The sequence below is a fragment of the Grampus griseus genome (genome assembly GCF_964374135.1).
Source record: "Grampus griseus genome assembly, chromosome: 5".
Taxonomy (NCBI): domain Eukaryota; kingdom Metazoa; phylum Chordata; class Mammalia; order Artiodactyla; family Delphinidae; genus Grampus; species Grampus griseus.
This window is the reverse complement of record NC_138998.1, coordinates 49,598,059-49,618,419: the sequence shown is the minus strand read 5'-3', so window position 1 is coordinate 49,618,419 and position 20,361 is coordinate 49,598,059. Positions and strand designations below refer to the sequence as shown.

At 39.0% G+C, this 20,361-nt stretch overlaps 1 protein-coding gene across 2 annotated transcripts in view; it reads right to left on the bottom strand.

Moving 5' to 3' along the window:
• FNDC3B (fibronectin type III domain containing 3B) overlaps positions 1–20,361 on the bottom strand; it is a 357,932-nt gene that overhangs the window by 291,524 nt on the left and 46,047 nt on the right. The window lies entirely within an intron of this gene.

The following is a 20,361-nucleotide window of genomic DNA, read 5'->3' as shown; positions in this document are numbered from 1 at the left end:
ACTGTATTAAAAGGGGTGAAGCAAAACCCAGGAAACAGCCTGAATTAGGAGACCACAAACCTGAATCTCTACGCAGCCAAGTGAACACAACCTCTAGCTCCTCAATTTCATTGTTTAGCTACAAATTTTAAAAACTTATGAATAATAGTAAGTCCCCTAACCCCAGGGATCTTCCTCAGAATAAAATGAGGTAACAATTTGAGAGGCTAAAAGTGTCAAACGAACACTGACCATATCATTATCTTTAAGGTAATTACAGAAAATAAGGCCAAAGAGAATGAGCTATAAGAAAAGTTTTCCTCAAAAAAAAAAAAAGCTGTTAACAAAGCAAGTAAACAAAGGTTAACTGCCTACACTGCAGTTGTTGCGATTTCTGACCTTGCCATTAAATTGGTAATTAATCATGTTCTAATTATTTCTCTCCCGTCACCTCCTTGAATTGGATTTAACCTGCTGCATATTTACAGCTTTATCACGGCCGAATGTCTTGAGTTTTCCTGTATCTGACAGTACCCGTGGCACCTTGTACGGAATAAGGCTTAATGGCACATTCCATTGTTTCCACAGAATAAATGGTTGTCATACAGGTATTCAAAACAACGCTAAGCCCACTTTCATTCCGTAATGGTACTTGCCCCCAACATCTAGCTTTTCAATATAACAGCAGGAAAACAATGAATTCCTATTCAGAATTATAATGTTCCTTAAGAAGTATTTACGTATCCTTCAATCGTGCCTAAAACGTTTTGTCACAAAAAGTTTAACAGCAGGGACAAAGAAGAATAAACAAACACACAGGCACACTATTTTAAGTCAGTCCAGAAAGAAACTGCCATGTGGTTCATTTTAAAATTTTTCTCATTCATAATAAAGTCCCCCAAAATTTCAAATTCAAGAGGATTTGGTAAATGAATCCTTTAATACTCAATATCCAAATCAGGCAAAACAGTGGGGCAAATCCTTTAATGTTTATCTCTAATTTGTCTCAGGTGTGACAAAATATTTCTTCTCATTCTTAAAACCTCCATTCTGAATGTTAAATATATCTCCCTCCCCCAAATCCCATCCAAAAGATACTCCTTCCCTGGAAGTATCAAATGATGCATAAAAGCCACCCAAGAGATGATAAACTTTATTTTAAATCAGTAAAACTTTACACTATTCATTATAACCCCATTTGGAGAAACTAATTATTTTAAGCGCCAAACAACAAAGTCTTGTTCCAACTAGGGAAGCACATTCTATAATAACAGGTCTTACAATGCAGTGTTAACAGTATCATCATGCTGTTTTATGAGGCAATTACTCAGTTCCTAAGCAAATAAAAGTACAAAACTCAAAGCCCAGTAGTTTATCCTAATGTAGGAAACAGATTCTTCCACAATAGAATTAACCAAGATAACTTCCACTGACACTATCATGACATCAACTGTTTGATTTTGAGTAGTACTACTAATGGAGTACTAATGTCCATTTCAGTTTTATTTCAAATATACTTAACCCTACTAGTGCATGAAGAAAGAATGGCTAGTTTTCCTCAGATTGATATTACACAGGCCTATTTCTTAAGCGTAATGTTTTATTTAATGTTTCTTCAACGTGCAGGTTGGATAACCAGGGTACTAATTTACATTAAGGGTCTGAGGATAAAGCATCTGGGAGAAAGAAGCACTCCACACTCACTTCCACCTTTTCCTCACCCCTCCGCAGGGAAGAGCCCCAAGGCACTTGCTGGTAAGGTTATGGAGGTTGTGGCTCCGTCCTCTCCCCTCTCCTCTGCTAAAGTAGTGAGCACCAAAGCCCTCTCCCACTGGGGGACAGTCCTGGTCATCTCACAGACAAGCATAAGGATAGAACCTGCTCTTTTTTCATCCTGTGCACGCAGGTACTGGTAGGAGGACAGAATTGTGATCTAGTATAAAATTGAGCCATTCCTGGCCACCCATCCCTAATACCAAAGAATGTCTCAACTCCCAACATTATGTCTAACACTGACAATTCCAATTTAAGAAACCTTCTGGTTGGCATCGTAATAAACAATGGGACTTGCTATCATCAAAACACAGCAATCCAGCCCCACTAGCTGGCACTCTTAAGCACAGGTGTCAAGTCCAAACTGGGCAGTTAAACTCCAGGTTCTGCAAGTGTGGGATAAAAGGACAGAGCCCCTCCCCGGTTCCATGAAAGGCTTATAAATCTATGATGAGGGAGGGTGGGAGCCAACAGAGAGCTGCAAAAACCCCCAAAGAAACCAAGTCCACTGGCACAAAGAGATAATTGTACTTGCTTTTGAAAACTGTACAGGCAACTTTGGGCAATGCAGCTATTCGATACAGAGAAAGATGCCTGAATCCTGTATTTCTTTTCTACTGGATGATGGATTATTCACCTCACAGATGTGCAGTAGTTGTTGCAGATTACTGAGAGGGGAACAAGGGAGGGGAAGACGGGGAACTGTGCATAAAAAAATCAACTCAGCATACAGTGGGAACATATAAACGTCGTACACTCCTAGTGCCTCAACTCAACCATGCAACAACTGTACCTTTAATCATGGACAAAAATGGAAGAATAAAATGAAGCCACAGGGCTTCCCTGGTGGCGCAGTGGTTGAGAGTCCGCCTGCCGATGCAGGGGACACGGGTTCGTGCCCCGGTCCGGGAAGATCCCACATGCCACGGAGCGGCTGGGCCCGTGAGCCATGGCCGCTGAGCCTGCGCGTCCGGAGCCTGTGCTCCACAACGGGAGAGCCCACAACAGTGAGAGGCCCGCGTACCGCAAGAAACAAAAACAAAAACAAATAAAATGAAGCCACAGAGGCACACTGCTCATAAGCAAAGTTGTTAACCCTCTTTACCGTAGGCCACCAGCTTGCTAAAATCCAAGGCCTACTTTCTAATGCCCAAGAGTTTCACCAAAGGTAAACCAGACTTTATTCTGCCTGCAATACAAGGTAAGACACTGATCTAGAAGGGGTGGTTCACACAGCCAACAATGTTTAAAACCCCCTTTCTACACTCCATGCACATACACAGGATATGTTCATTTGCCTGGAATTCAAGGGACATGTAGAAAAAGCAATAAGTTACCGCTAGGCAAGATAATGCCCAGCTACTTTAACAAAGCAACTGCCTGCCAACCGGTCCTTAAATTATCATAGAACGCCAACAATTTAGTGCCGTGGACTGGGACAAGAGAAAAGGCAGGAGGAAGAATTATAAAAGAATGAAAACCATAAATGCAAAACATAAAACAGGGTACAAAGTAGTATTTACTATGGTTATTACCATATTTTTGGTTATTCCCTAGTGATGGGGATGGGAGTCGGGTAGCAGGAGGTAATGACTTTTCCAAAAACAAATGGAATGTCAAATGTTCAAGTTGGAAATTGGGAAAACCACTCAGCCCTAACCTTTGACAGTTGAAGAAGGTTAAGTCAGGCCAAGATACTTGGGAAGGCTGGCCATGCATCAATCATTTAATGGTGACAGCTCCCCCCAAAGTGAGTCTCCTCTATTTTGGCCGATAACCCAGACAAAACTCAACTTAAACACCTTAAGAGGTGCTTAAGCCTCAGCACCACTGTCTTGAGGAGACCTGGAGAATGTGACATGCCTAAGAAAGCTGACCGAACTTGAACTTTTCAAATGGAATTTTAAAAATGAAGCCATGAATGTGGAAGGCTTACTATTCAAACAGTTAACTTTAAGGACCAAAAACTTTATTTGCAATAATTGTGGATGGAAATTATACATTTTCTCACTTCATTATAGGGCAGTCTGACCGTAACTTTATTTTTTCTTAAGGATGTAGGGTCATTGTTTACAATACTGTGTTCAGTCACAAGGTGATGTACTAGGGAGTTACTAAGCATTCTGACCTTACATACTCAGAGAAATTCACCCCTACTTTGAGTTCTTATGTTTAAATTCTATGGGTTTTTTTTTTCTCTCTTCCTCATTAGGCTGTACCACAAACCACACCTCCTCAAATCTGAGAAACATATCCTAAATTTGCTGTCTTATATCTCCCTTGGGCTGGGAAGCCAGGCTGTTAGTTATACACACATAGAGGAGTGGTCTCTGGTGTCTCAGAAGCTCCCCTCTGTGCCTTGCACCATCCTCCCTGACCACGTGCTGACTATCAGCTCTGAGGGAAGCTGAGTGAGCCAGATGTTGATCTCTGGATAACTGAGCTGTAACTGTTTTTCGTGTCAGTCAGAAAGTCTCATGAGGAATCACCCTGACAAAACCCTCGTCATCCTGGTCTGGGTTCCTTCTCCCTTGGACAGATGTGTATCTGAGCTGGCCAAAGCTTTCACAGAACTCATGAATTGCATTCAAGGCTCTACCACAACCATACTGTCCTCCTCACACACAACTGAGCTCTTGCAATAAATCCATTCTTTAGACCACCACCGTTTACAAATAAAGAATAAATGTGCTGCAGAATTAATCCGACTAAACCAATAGAAAATAGATGACCTCTACTACAGTGCTTTTTTCTAATTCTCTGAACTTTTTTTTTTTTTCTCACATAGATCTCCAAGGTTTCACTCCTATTCTTTTTATTCTTACCCATACTTCTATTTCAAAGAATTCAGTGACAACCACAGGCCCTCACAACCTCTCCCCCTAACCACACATCCTAACACTAAAACCACAAGTGCTTCATGCCCGGCCAGTTCTATTCTTTTGATTGACAGGGAAGGGATGCCACGTGAGCACTTGTGGTTAACTTCCCTCTCTCCTGAAAGCAAGTCGTTTGTTACCGTCCTTACCTGCTAGCAAGGCCCAGAACCAAAGAACTTCTAGGCTAATGGCGGGGGGTGGGGGGTGGGGGGCACTGCATAATCTGAAAAAGAGATCCTCACTGCTGGTAAGACATTTAATGCTGTCCAAATATGCCCCCAAAGCTTTTACAGAACACCTTATTTTAAAATAATATTGCAAAGGGTCTTCAGTTTTTACATTACTCTAGGCAACTGGGTTATTACTTTTTCCCTTTATTTTGCTTCCCTCACTCCAAGTCCAAAAAGGTTTTCCATGGTATTTTGGCCCCAGCCTATACTAAGAAACACACAGCCAATTTCATAAAAAACCTGATTCTCAGGAAAGAACCACAGATCCATTTCAAAGGCCAGAGAAAGCAATTATATACTAGGAAGAATTTCTAACTTGAAAAAAACCAAAGCCCTGATCACCGCTGGAGGAGGTTTAAGTCTGTGAACCTGGCCTTCATATTAGTAACAGAATGTCCTGGTCCTCGCTCCATAGGCTGATGACCCGAATTTCCTTACATTAATTCAAGATGTGAGTTAGCAGTACAGTACACAAATGGGTTTCAGATGACAAGAGGAAAAGAAACCTAACGGCACCAAAAGGAGCAAAGCATAACCAGCAGCGCCAAACGGGGTGGTCCTACTGGGTGAAAGGAGACTGGCTCCCTGAGTCAAGTCTCAGGCCAGCGCCAAGGCGCAGGCTCCCAGGCTCACTTCACCTACACCCTGATGTGGCTTCTGACCTATTCTAAACTATCCCGGGGAAGTGTATAAAAAATAAAAGCAGTATGAGAACCAGTAAGAAGAATGTATGTGTGCCAATTACACCTCAATATATTTAAAAAAAAAAAGTGCACATCATCAGTTTTGACTTTTTGCTTCCATTCTGCAATTCAAATGCACTTTCAGAAGCGAAATGGGTTCCTTGATGAATGGGAAATGGATGGAAACCCACCAATTAAGACCTATGAAGCAATTAGGTAAATAAATAATCTAATAAAATAATTTTCAGAATTCATATCACTAAAGTTAATTGTGATTCCATAAAGCTTGTATCTTTTCCAATAAATTATACATTAACCAATCACCTTCACATAATCTAAACAGCATGTAAACATTTTGCTTGCTACATGCTTGTTCTGCAGCCTGGGAAAAATATTCTCAGGGGCACATTAGCAAAATCATAGCTTGATTCATACTTCAACAAAAGTTCCTTCTCTACTAAAAGTACTAAATGACTTCCAGTAGTAAGAATCTATTGTGGACCAGGTGTCAGAAAATCATCACAAACATACCAGAGAAATGTTCTAGCCATGTTTTTAAATAGTAATAAGGAAAAGAACTCTTTTTCCTGATTCAACATAGCAAGAAAAACCCCATTAGTAGTCAAAACGACAATAGGATAAACTTACTGAATCACAAAAAAAACGGGGGCTTTGTTTTGCTGTGTTGTGTTTGAGGCAGATGGGTTTGAGAGGTTACCAAGAAATTACTGTATCTCTATTCAAAGAATATAATTATCAGATAGCTAATGTTTTATGAGTGATTACAAGTTTCTTAATGGCTTCCAATGTAAAACCTAAGCCTTATAAAACCTAATTTATTACGACAAACATTTGTGCAGCTGATTTACACTTGTTTATGCCATGACTGTAGTAAAAAAGAAAAATCTTAAAAAGTCAAAATTTGACAGAGAATCACATAGCACAGAAAAAAGAAAAACTGCTTTCATGAACTTCCTTCTCATACAGGTGGCCGTTATGTACATATGCCCTCAGTCACAAGGACCCACAGCTTCTTAGTGTGTAGTCTTCCACTCTAAGTTTTATTAGCAAGATTTAGAAAAACAAAGAGGGAGAGAGGAGGAAGGGAAAGAGAAACGCTGAGAGAGGAAGAGAGAGAAGAAAAAAAGTTTTTAAAAAGTTATACACATTCTTAAAACTAACGAGATATCAAAGTATCATTTGCTATTTTATTTTCTTCATCAGAAAAACCTCTTACCTTCCTGCTCCATTCTGGTTTTGAAAGGTAAACCCCTGATGACATTTCAAGACCTAGAAACTCTCAAAACGGTTCTAGCCTTTGGAGCAAAACTAGAAACAGCTTTCTGATAACTGTGGAAACACCAACAGCATCAATAGAAAGAAAAAAATGATGAAAACAAAATAGAAACACTGTGCAACCTCCTTTACCTCTGAAATTGAGAAAAACCTGCTCATCCATCAACACACATCGGACTGTTTTCACTATGTTCCTGCTACTGTGAAAGCAGGACTTTTCTTTCCCTTCTGGTAACACTAAAGCAGTGGCCGTGGCACTGGCTCTGATCGTGTGGAATTACCATGTGGCCATTCAGGAACCTGATGGGGGGCACTGCCATTGGACAGGAAAAGGCTGCAGGTGGTTTCAGTGCTTCTCTTTGTACCATGTCTCCCGTACACTGTGGGCAACCATGAGGAAAGGTACTTGTACAGGCAAACACTCTCCTTCACTTTTCTGAAAATCAAATTAAACTGTGCCCAAAAAAAGGATATGGAGAGAAACTAAAGATATTTATTAGAATTTTTCACAGCCCTTCCACTAAAAACTGTTCAAAGGACCAGTATGTTATGGCAAAAAAGCACTAGAGCAAAGAGACCCCAAGACTGAGTATTGGAAAATATGAGTTCTAATTTGAGGTTTGCCAATAATTAGCTTTAAATTTGGGCAATTAATTTCTTCTTTTACAAAATGACAAGATTATAGATTCACCTTTAAGGTTTCCTTTTGCTCTTAATAGACTATGTTTCAAAACACCATTGCCTACTGTGCTCACTTCATACAGATTAATAAGCAAAAGCTAAAAAGAGAGGTTTACTCAAACTCTAAGAACCTGTTTCTCTTACTTGTATGAGTATAATCTGAGCCTTCTGCATAAGAGAGGAAGAATCTAAGTAAAATGCTGAAAAAGAACGTATTGAGTAAATAGTGATAGTAATCACTGTGTTTTTATGCCAATGAAAGCTAATTTTACAGCTGAGTTCTACACAGCTGTGAAAGAAAGACTCTTGCCATGGCTTGCCACTTGAATGAAAGGAGTGGTGATAACTGTTCATGCAGAAAAACCTCTTGAGACATGAGCAGTACCTGGAGGTATGCACCCAGCTGGTTGGTTGAGGCACAAATAGTCTGGAATTTGTCTTCTTGTCTGACATGGGTTCATTAGTGAAGTTAAATCACAGTTGTCTGAAAAAGTTCCTAACCTTAAAGACACTCTCGCTTTTTGCATCCAATTATAAACACAGGAGAATTAGGTGGCAAAGTTTAAATTCACAGAGAAATCCCGTGAAACTGAGTTAGATTAAAAGCATCGCTGCCACCTCTGCCACAGATTAAATAACAATAAATGATTCAAGCAACAAATAAAAAAAAGAATTGTCTACTGTGCTCCAGAGACCAAGGAGGGATGCCAAATAGTCTAATGTATAGGCCCCTGCCTTTGAGAATACATAAATGCTTTCTTTTTTTTTTTTAATTTGGCAAAGCATAGTCATGTCTGAACTTAAAACTACCATACAGGAAAGGCACTATTTTCTGAGAAGGAAAAAAAAAAAACCCTACATATCTAAGGATCATATGTAAGCATTATATGCATCCTGAGGCTACTTTTATCAATGTAATTCTCCATGAATATACAGAGGTTGGTTGCTTCCATAGACCCTTAATATACTCCAAATCTTTAAGGAAACACAAAAACTTAAAAAAAATTGTATCACTACATATACACAATGTCTGGACCTCTGATCCACATCCACACATAAACAGCTCAGTTCTGAAAATATTAACTAAAAGGGAAAGGGGGCCCAACTACAAAAAACGTTTACCAACCAAAGGCCCGTTTGTTTTGTTCATTGTTTTTAAATGGTGTTTAAAGAAGTTTGCAGATGTAATTAGACATTTTTATTAGAACATCTAGACTCCAGGCACACTCAGCACAATAAATTTCACATCCCTCTCTCACATCCCAAGGATGACAGTCTAGCATCTAACAAGAAACATTCCAAAGCTATGAGCCCTTATTTTCACACATATCCAAGCTAACTTTGTCACATACTTTACCCAAAGATGAGAAGAACTGAAAATACTTCTTTTCAATGAGATTCAGAATTGTGTGGTTGTTTGTATCTTTTTCTATAGGATGTTGAAAACAAGTCTAGAAAACTATAGTCCAAGAACAGAAGAGCTCACTCCTAAAACCCTCTGCAGCTCCAGGTCTCGCCACTCCCCCACCAGTCAACCTGCAAGCTGCAAGGGCGGGGCAGATATAGAAAGGGATGAGATGGGATATCAGAAGACACAGAAGACACGCTCTCCTCTCCATCCCAGCACCAGAAGCTCACTCCTCACCCAGCCCCTGGGCTACTTACTACCACCTGCCTGGAAGCCCCACGGCACTGTGACAGGTCCCACTGCTCGTCAGGGCTGTGACTCAAGGTGGGCCTACACAGGTCCTCTGAGTCTCAGTTTCTTCATCTGTAATGTGGGTGCTTTAACACAACTTCTAGAGTCCCCTCTAATGAAATCCAAAATGTATTTTATTACTCTGCTTTTAGAGATGTATTATGAATTAAATTCACATTTCTACAACCACTTGGGTACCTAACAGCCACGTGTAACACCCTTTATTGGTGTGTGGGTGGGATGTGTTGCAGACACCCAAAAACTGACCGTTTCTGGGAAAGGATGAGAGAAAGAGCCCCAAAGCAAAGAAAGGCATGGCTTGCAGCCCCTGCACACTAATTCTTACCTAGCCTCTCAACCTTCGTATGAAGGAGGCAGTATTCCCCTCTCAACAGGTATTGCAGCTAAGGCTGAGAGAGGTTAAGTAAGGTGCCCATAGAGACTCAGAAAGTCATGGTAAGAGTCAACGCTCTCTGAGTGAGCTGATTATAACATTTAAGAATCTGGCAACAAAACATGGAAGTGGAAGGACTGATGAAAAATTCATAGGTTAGTGAATTTTAAAAATTAGATAAAACAAGCACAGAGTACAAAATTCAAAAGATAATTTTCGAAGACATCCAATCAAAGTGCATTTCTCTCCTATCCAGTCCCCAGTTCCCCATACACAAAGGCAACAACTGTGAGTTTTGGGTGTATCTTCACCAAGATGCAGATTTAATGATTTTTTTAAAACACTTTTCAAAGTAGCTTAAGGAAGGTTAAACAAATCCACTGTACTATTATGTAGTCCAGATGGTTAAAAATTATGGAGAAAAAGAAACCAAACTATAAAGTACTAAAGTTACACCCTCTGTGTTGATTTTCAAAGAGATATGCCATGATTAAACACAAAAGTAAAATTACTTCACAAAGGAGGGCAGCTTAGCAAGTCATCGATGAGGAGAGTGTTAGAACAAGGTATTTGGTACAAAGGGTTTCAAGATTCTATTATTTTCAATATCTCAAAAGGACTAAGCTGAAAGGAATCTTCTAAAATAGCATCAAACAAAAGGACATGAACAGAGATAATCATCCATTCTTTTAACAAACATTTATTGAGCATCCACTATGTACCAGGGACTGGTAGGATTCTAGAAATAAAGGCATGATGTTAAATAGCATTACACTGAAATGTTATATTCGATTAACCCAAATCCATATTGGATACTTCTGACAAAACCGAAGTCAACAGACCTCCTTGCTCTATGAAACCTTTCATCTGAGATAAGCTTCAATGTCTAAACTTGGTTTCCCAGCTGTGGCATCTTTCCTACTCTTAAGAGTGTGCCAGAAGATGAATTTGTCTTCAAAACATGCCACCTGCCTCAACCTTCATTTCTGATTAGCCAGGAGGATACTAAAATTGTTCCTTTAATCAGCTCATATAGAATTCAATCATGTTTATTTAACAAACTCAGTTTTGTTGAACTGAATAGATGTTATGAAACACTCATTACAAGGAAGAGCTCTGAAGCTGTTACTTCAGCCTGGTAGAAGCATCACTGATGTTTTATCCAATTTATACTTAAATATGTATTTCAAAGATTTCTAACATTTTATTACTAATTTTAGATGTTGGTTCAAATATTTCTTCCTCCCCATGTGGGGGAGGGTAGAGAAATCAATGAGAATAGTATAGGACACACTGAAAATCAGTTTACAAACATGTTTTTAAAACAAACTATTTCTTAAAGAATCATTACAACTGATGACACTCTCATAAGCAGCTCTGTATTTCACCTAATGTGACTAAACACAAAGCAAATACCAGGTGTTCCTTAGAACTTACAAGGTACTGAAACAGAAAATTCACATGAAATGACACTTACAAAGAAACAAATTAGCAGGTGCAAAGACACACTGTGTAAGGGAACATCTATTTACTATATCAGATTTTAGCCCATCACAAAATTTCAGCATGAGCAACCACTTTCCTAATTCAGACTAATATTTTTGAAAACACAAAAATGTGGAATTCTTCAGAAAAAACATTTTCTTTCTTTTACGGGGGAAAAAACAAAACAAAACTGTCCCGTACCATAGAGCATCAAAGAGATTCAATAAATGAAATGACAATTGGTATATACATACTTATATGCAAACAACTGAATCTAAATGTTTGAAAGCATGATGCTTGCCTATATTCTAAACACTCCCTGTGAATAATGACGACATCATTAATTACACTAATATAATTTGTTAAGAAAATGTAAGGGGGCTGCATTCATTTATTGAATAAATACTCACTTAGGTTCTGCTCTGTGTAAGACACTCTTTTGTTCTAAAATCATTCAAATTCTAAATTTAAGGAGTCCACTAATAGGCTTTAAAATCTTTCCAGAAAAATAATTTTAAATTTCAACTCTGCTACAAAATGCATGTTCTCCAATTCAATTTTCATATTTTTCCTCATGTGAAAGCATGAAAGACACAAGATACTTTTCAGTTAACATTACTGAAGAACTCAGAAGCATAAGATTGAAAAAGACAAATAACATTTTAGGATTATTAATAGTTATGACCTCGCGAACCCCATTAAAAGAATCTCAGGAACACCCAAGGGTCCCCCATACCACACTTTGACAACCACTGCTCCATGCCAAGCACCTTAGATGTAAAAATATAAGAAAAATTTAAACTCACTTTCTAGTAGACAAAGATTGTTGTCCGTATTTTATACTCTATATATCCACAATTCACCCGGTAGGGTCTGAACAAAGAATAATTAATCCAAATGAAAAGGTATCCAAATTCCACCATGGATTTTTCTCTACAGGACTTTATGTTATACTCTTTAAAGTACCCTGGTGAAACAAATTCATTTGGTAAAATCTTGAGAAAAGAGCAACAGGCTGGGGGATAGGAAATGGATTTTGGGGACCAGGTACTCCCCTGCTGGAAATGTCAGCAAACATTCAGGGACCGGGTGGGACCCGACTCCAATAAATGCAGGCCCATTAGATGGGGACCCCATTCAATCTCTCGAGTAATCATATCCATACCCTGGATTCAAAGCAAACGATCAACTCCAAGGAAATAAAGACAAATAATTTTGTGTTGCCATTCCCAAGTAAGAATCTTATCTGCTCTGATCTCTAGACCTTCATTTACTGCTCAATAGAGCCCATTCGAAATCCCAAGATGACTTGATCTAGTATTTTCTAGGGTCACTACTTTATTTTCTTTAGCCACAGCCTATTATGTTTTTCATCAGAGAACCCAAAAGGAGTTTTTCTGAGGCATAAGGATAACTCTTAAAACAAGAACCTCAAGTTTCAAATATAGACAGAACAGTTAGTAAGAAGGTGACAATCATTTCCTAGAGCAGGAGAATTAGCAAGATCAAAATATGCCACAGCTAATTGATTTACATTCAGCAAACACTCTTAGATAAGTGGCTTCCCTTTTATTTTTAAAAATAGATTTAACAAGCATATTAATTTTCCACCGGCCATTATAAATAAATGCAACTACAAAATATCGTTCTTTGCAAGGGAGTTCTGGCCAGGCGCTGTGAGCCTGACCCTAAGTGGAATGTGTATTTACATTGCCGAGAGGGTGCATTGTGTACTGGTGGGAAAGCACTTCTCACAAACCTCCCATTCAAGGGAGGCCTCCACAATAGGTACTCACACAGGAAGCAGGCCTCGCTAACAGCACCTCCAACTGTTCCAGAGAGAACTTTCCAAGGCAGGGGACGGTGAACCACTGGAAATGCCATGTTCACAGGCCCCCCACTGCCTACACTTCAGGGTCAGCAAAGCTGGTGTTGTCAACAATCATTCCCCCGAGTTCTTCCCGAGGTAAAAGGAACACAGTCAACAACTGCATTTCATTTCTCTAGCTAATCTCTCAGGGTATCACTTTGTTTGAAAAAAAAAAAATCACAAGGCCATGACATTTTTCTCTCAAATAAACTGGAAAATACTCCCAGGAACTTATTGCTTTTCAAAACTAACGAACAGTGTTAGTATTGGATATGCAATTTTTAAAAAATCAAAACTTCAACACTCACTTCATTATCTCTACTGAAAATTAGGGTTCCTTAAATACTGACCATTTTGCTTAACTGCAAAGCAAAAAAAATAATTATTTTAACTCCTCAGATAGGAAAGTGGGCATTGTCAGCGTCATATCAATGACTTCTGCACAAATATGTGAGGAAATAAAGATAATGGTGACACATGCCATCAAATTAACCAACTGCTGATGGAAAATGCAATTAACAAATAGGTTTTACCAATTGACTACTACACTACAAAACTACCAGTTTGACTTTTTCCTCCCTACCTGAGCTTTTTTAAAAAAAAAACACAACCAGGTTCTTTCAAAAATGTTGATTAAATTCTCAATACCCAAGTCTCTCAACGTGTAAAAGAGAGGAATATTCTTAGGCCATTAAATAACTTAATGACATTGGGCAAGGGGCAACTCTTCTGGCTTATTTTTCTCATTTCTCTAATTAGAGGGCTAAACTCCATGATCCAGGTCCCTGCCAGCTCTAATAATCTATCGATTTGGGGACGGCAACAAAGAACATCACATTTAATACATACATCTCAAGGGTTTATTGGAAGTCTAATTCTTCAGGCAGCCACCATAAAATAAAAGGCATCTGCACCCATGCCAACCATAAATAACAGCACTTACTAGCTTCAGGAAGTCACTACTGCAATATAGAAAAAGTAAACCAGAAATCACATGGAAATGCTCATAACACAATATTTAGTGAAAGGTACACAGAGTATATATGTACATGTAATCGTTTATGAGACTGAAATGAAATAAAACCAAAATGTTAACAATGGTTAACCTATGGATAATGAAATGAGTTACATTTTTTCCTTTGTACTTAACTATTTTTGAGCATCTATAATTTTTATAATCATAAAAGTTAACTTTTAAAAACCCATATATTTCCATCTACATTGTACCATGTGACTGTTCAAATTTTCACGATGAAATATTTCCAAACCACTGCACAACATAAGGTAAAGACCTAAAAGACACGGATTTAGCCAAGTCTCCCAGAACGAACTTTCACCATTGAGCCCGGGACTATGTGGAACACAACAATGGAAGCACATCTGTGGTTAAGTAATAGATTTGGTAACATTTACAAAGCCAGCCCTGGGTCATGCTTGCCGAGTAATCCCTAGATTAGGCATGCTCCCTAGGACCAACCCAAACAGTTTTTTTAAAGGGAGGAGGGGAAAGCAGGTTCCTCAACCTTACTTTTTTTAGATAACAAGCACTCCAAAATATCCTCTTTGAACTGCCAAAATAAATGGAACTTTCTGGGTGGAGAACTCTCCGTCAATCAAATGAGGCTCAGCAAAGATAAACTAATAATAGAAATCTGTTACATACTTACTTAGCTGTGCTAACTATGCTAGTCCCTAACTAGCACAAAGGACTTCAGAAACTCTAGCTAAGAAAAGTACAGGGTGGGACCAGAGAGTTCCCTTAGGGTTGGTAGGCCTCATTCTCAGTGGAAAAGTAACTACCCACTCTAATTTTTATGGTTTCTCTCCACCCCACCTTCCCTCATCTGAAGCCTAAAAATATTTGTCCCATATTTTAATTCCCACATCCCCATATATTAGAACATATAATACATGTTCACTCTAGGAATCTGGAAATACAGAAAAGTAGAAAGAAAGTTTCGATTATTCATAATCACATCACCCAGAAACATCCACTGTTAAAACAGTGATGTGTTTCATTTCAATTTTTTTCTAGCCATATGAAATCTATAAAGTTAGAGGGCTACAGTTGACACAGTATAGACCTATTTTTTATTTTTGATATTTCATGATTATAACACTGACAACTTTAATAACAAAATAAAGAACTGGTTCCTAAGTGACATCTTCAGAGAAGGTGGCAAAAATCTCCTTCAGGTCCTTGACCTTGGCACAAAGCTAGGGAATACATGGTATTCAACTGAGATAACCAATGTGTACCCAAAGGCATAATCTACTTCTATATGATATCCGGTTATAATGACACAATACACTTAGATTGTGCACAAATATTTAAATAGAATTATGAAGTGAATGGTCCCCACAAATTACTGTAAATTCAATTTTTTGTTTCTATGTTTCCATATATGTAAGTTGCTAAAAAGTAAAGGTTTGCTTTCTGTTTCCTAAGAGCTATAGGATGTTTTCTGTTAACTGTTCATAATACTTTCTTCACAACTATAAACCTACCCTATCTTCTCAGCAGAACAGACATATCATGAACCAAGGTTGATGGCACTTTGACCCAAAACACTTAACCCTGAGCATCTAGGTGTATTGCTGCCAGTAAAGTTATTAACAGAAAACCAGACTGGCAGTGTATGATGTGACCTAAACTACCTTAGTATAAAGTATATCTCAGCATAAAACAGTGAAAAGTCGGAAGCTATCTCATCCACACAATGGAAGACTATGCTGCCATAGGTTAACAAACAGAAGGTCTACGCTGTGGTCTTATTTCTGCAAAAATAGGAATATGTTTATTTTTCACAAGAGAACAGAAATAAAAGAATATACACCGAAGTGTTCACAGTGATTATGGTTAAGTAGGTAGAATGAAGAATTTTTCATCAACATGTTCTGACCTTTTTTTTAGTGGTGCTTTTGCTAGGGAAGAAAAAAAACGTATTGAATATATAGAACACAGAGCATCTTAAGGGCAATCTCATCATATTTGTCAAATCATCCAATGGAAAAATGAGAAACAGATAATGGATATCTGATCAATGAGAATCCTATGATACAAAACACACTTCTATGACTTCCTGAAACTGGTCACTGATGGTGGCAGCCCCACCTTCTAAATCGGTGCAGCAGCTCACAGGTGTGGTTTCCGCTTCACCTTAGGCACAGTGGGCCAGACCCACAGTGATGGTGAGGACTCCGCTCCTAGAAACTATTTTCAGTTTCAAGATATATTACAGAATCCTGAATCTAAAAGGGAACCTTGAAAAGTTCAGTCTGACACAGGCTTGTACAATATCTAAACATCCCAAATTGACCAGAGGCTTCAAAATATCATAAGCCAGCATTTTCTTTATTATACTATATCCTTCAGTTAGTTTTCCTGGATTTCCCCTCTCAAACAGTTGGTAAAAACACATTTATTTGGAATAACAGGATGATAGGAATAGATAAGGTCAGAATTAGACATAACCATGTCTGAGTCAGTTAAAAATATAAACTGTTGAATATTTTAAAATCACCACTAGTGAAAGGATTCTTCCTTTAATAAAAGTCTGCTCCTCTGACTCTTCCTTTCCATTACCAGCAGCAGAAGGAGCAGTGCCCTAGTTCAGGAATCAAATCACTTCTAGATTCTGGAACCATCTGGAACCAACTTATCCTGCCTACCATCTCTCTCTCGTCTCCCTCTTCCGTCCACTCTACCCTGCACATGCAGACCATGTAATTCATTGTGAAACGTCACCTCCACTAGGCCACCGCTCACTCTCACAAACCAGGGACTCTTCAAGCAGAGGCCAGAGCAGCTCTCATGAGATGCGGAATGAGGGACTTCGCGTGTGGAAGTGCGAGTTCTACTGAGCTAACTGCTCCGTTAGTGTTTCTTCAGGTGTGACGCAGGAAGTACTGCAACAGAATCAGGTGGGGTGCTTGTTTAGAAACACAGATTCCTCACAAATGTTCACAGCAGCATTATTCATAAATGCCAAAAAAGGAGAAACAACCCAAACATCAACTTTAGAATAAATAAATAAGATATGGTAGAGCCACACAATGGAAAAGAACTTGGCAATAAAAAGGAATGAAGTACTGACACGTGACAGAACATGGATAAACCCTGAAAATATTATGCCAGGTGGAAAAAGCTAGCCACAGAAGGCCACATATTGTATGACTTCCTTTTTATGAAATGTCCAGAACAGGTGAATTTTTACATACAGAAAGGGTGTTTGCCTGGAGCTTGGGGCGGAGGTGGAGGGGTAGAGGGATGGCAGAGCAGAGTAACTGCTAATAGGTACTACAAGGTTTCTTTCAGAAGGTACAAAACGTTCTAGAATTTGATATTGGCGATGGTTGTACAACCTTGCCAATATGCTACAAATATATACATTGCATTTTACATCTTAAATGAGTAAACTGTATGACGTCAATTATTTCTCAATAAAACTGTTTAAAAATACGGATCCCGGGCTTCCCTGGTGGCGCAGTGGTTGAGAGTCCGCCTGCCGATGCAGGGGACATGGGTTCGTGCCCCGGTCCGGGAGGAACCCGTGTGCCGCGGAGCGGCTGGGCCCGTGAGCCATGGCCACTGAGCCTGCGCGTCTGGAGCCTGTGCTCCGCAACGGGAGAGGCCACAACAGTGAGAGGCCCGCATACCGCAAAAAATATATATATATGGATCCCTCAATTCCACCTCAGAACTACCAAATCAGAATCTCTGGAGGGAGGCCTGGATATCTTTCCTCTGAACAAGGGCAGGTGATGGGAATTTTCAGAAAAGCTGTAAAATACACTAAACACTGTCTTAGATCTTTCCTAATATGACATATGTAGGCAAGATAGTATATTCTGTAGCTCAAAAACATTTCTCAGGCCAAACAGATCCTCCACAGTCCCCTGCCTATATAAATGTATTTCCTACTCTGCCCACACGACTCTCCCTCCTACCAGTGTCACGACTCTCCCTCCTACCAGTGTCACGACTCTCCCTCCTACCAGTGTCACGACTCTCCCTCCTACCAGCATCACGAGGCTCCAGAAGCATGTGACTGCTGAAACTTTGCTCCTGGTACCCCCCTCCTCTTTCCTAGGACATCCACCTTCTGTCTAAGCCTTATCTGTTGCTTAAAGCTACCTCAAGATTACTCCAGTTTACGATGACCTCCATTAAGAGCCCTTTGGGCCTTCCTGTCCTCAAGTGTGAAAGGAGGGTGATGGACTGCTGGACTTTCTTCCATATCTGATAGTCTGAGCCTCTCTGAAGACCCAAGAGACACTCTAGGCAAGCAAACTTTCCTCCATTCAATTCACTTATTACATCCAATTAATGCCTCTTGTGCAACTTTCTCCCCTACTTGATGTATGGGGAAGTTAAGTAACTTGAGGAAGAATTTTTTTTTTAAGGCTGGAGAATATGCACCTGTTAAAAAGGTCCTCAGGATACTGCTATAGGACCCTGGCGTGTGGTAGTGGCTCAGCTATTTGATGAATTCCTTGATACTTAAGAAGTCACTCCTTTAGCTACAGTCTATTCAGACTTCTAGATTTGCTGAGGTTATCTACAGAGATCTTTTGCATGGGGGAGACCTGCCACTTCTGTACTGCTTCTGTTTGACATATGAAGGTTGCTGTTCTTCTTTTCCAAGAAGACACTACCAACCCCTATCAAAGAGACCTGTAATATATGTTGTTTTTTTCTGCCAGTGATGATGGCTTTATGAAAGCATTTGAAAGAAGAGTTGTTAAGGTTAGAGGTGTATTCCATGGTCATGAGATAAACAAAATAACGGGCCCATCTTGTGATCAATCTGCAATCTCCTTTTCTGAAGCAGTCTAAAGCCTTTCATCACTGCCCCCCACCACGTACACAATGCAAGGTCAGTGAAACGCCACAGCACTCCAGATGATGTTCCTGGAAGCAACACAATTTTCAAAATTGCTCTTCAGTGACTACTCGCGTCAAGATGAATAAACAAAAATTCCACATGTGTTAAAATAAAAGCCAATTTTTTGAAGAAGCTAGTAACTTTTGCATCACAATTTGGAGGTACAAAATGCATTCTTATATTTCCAGCAACTTGTAAGGACAAAGCTTCATAAAGCTGAAATTAAGATGCTCCAAAACACATACACATAAACACACATATACACATGTATGCATAGATATACACTCCTTAGAAAACACACTAGGAAATTACACAGCCCTTGATACTATAATGCCAATTTCTAAATCTATAAAATATCAGAGTCCTGTAATTTCTAAGTTTTTTTCAGATGTTTGCAAATTAAGGGGAAATGTGCACCTCATCTTCAAACTGTACTGTTCTTTTCACGTGTTAATATTATATAGATAAAAACCTTGGTAATTCAAAATTATTGAGGAAAATCCCATCTATATATATGAAAAGAAGCAACTGCAACAACAAATATAAATGCAGCTAAAACTGTCAATAGCATTGCCAAGTGTAACTCCTACCTGCTCTACTTAACAGATGAGACATACTTGTACTTCTAACAATTGCTACGTCAAAAAAATATTTTCCCATGGATGGACCCAGAGATTGTCATAGTGAGTGAAGTAAATCAGACAGAGAAAGACAAACGTCATATGACATCGCTTATACGTGGAATCTAAAAAAAGAGTACAAATGAACTTATCTACAAAACAGAAATGGAGTTACAGATGTAGAAAACAAACTCATGGTTACCAGGAGGTTGGGGGAGGAGATAAATTGGAAGATTGGGATTGACATATACACACTACTCTATATAAAATAGATAACTAATAAGGACCTACTGTATAGCATAGGGAACTCTACTCAATACTCTGTTATGGCCTATATGGGAAAAGAATCTAACAAAGAGTGGATACATGCATATGTATAACTGATTCACTTTGCTGTACACCTGAAACTAACAAAACATTATACAACTATACTCTAATAAAAATTTTTTATATATATATTTTCCCAAGTACTTCAGAAGAGTTTTATTTTATTCTACTTCCTTCTCCCTAGGTCCTCCACCCCAGTCTTATTTTAGTAAATTATTTCCCAACTTCTTCATAGCCACTGAAGAGATTACTAGGATGAAAACTTAAATTAGCTATATTATCTTCAGTACCCAGATAAAACAAGGTAAATAATGATTTAGTTTTGGTTTTGTGAGCTGGACACTAAGTAAGGATATCATTTCAGTTTATTTTCACAATCCTATCCTGTTACACGAGAAAGCAAAGTGATAAGGAATACTACACTGGAGAATCAGGAAACCTGGATTATTCTGACTGCACCAAGAACTCTTTCTGTGTTCTAAGCGCAAATCCCTCTCCAGCTCCTTAACGTGGGCTGTTTGGTGAGGGTCCTGGCTTTTTTCTCACATGCCCACTCA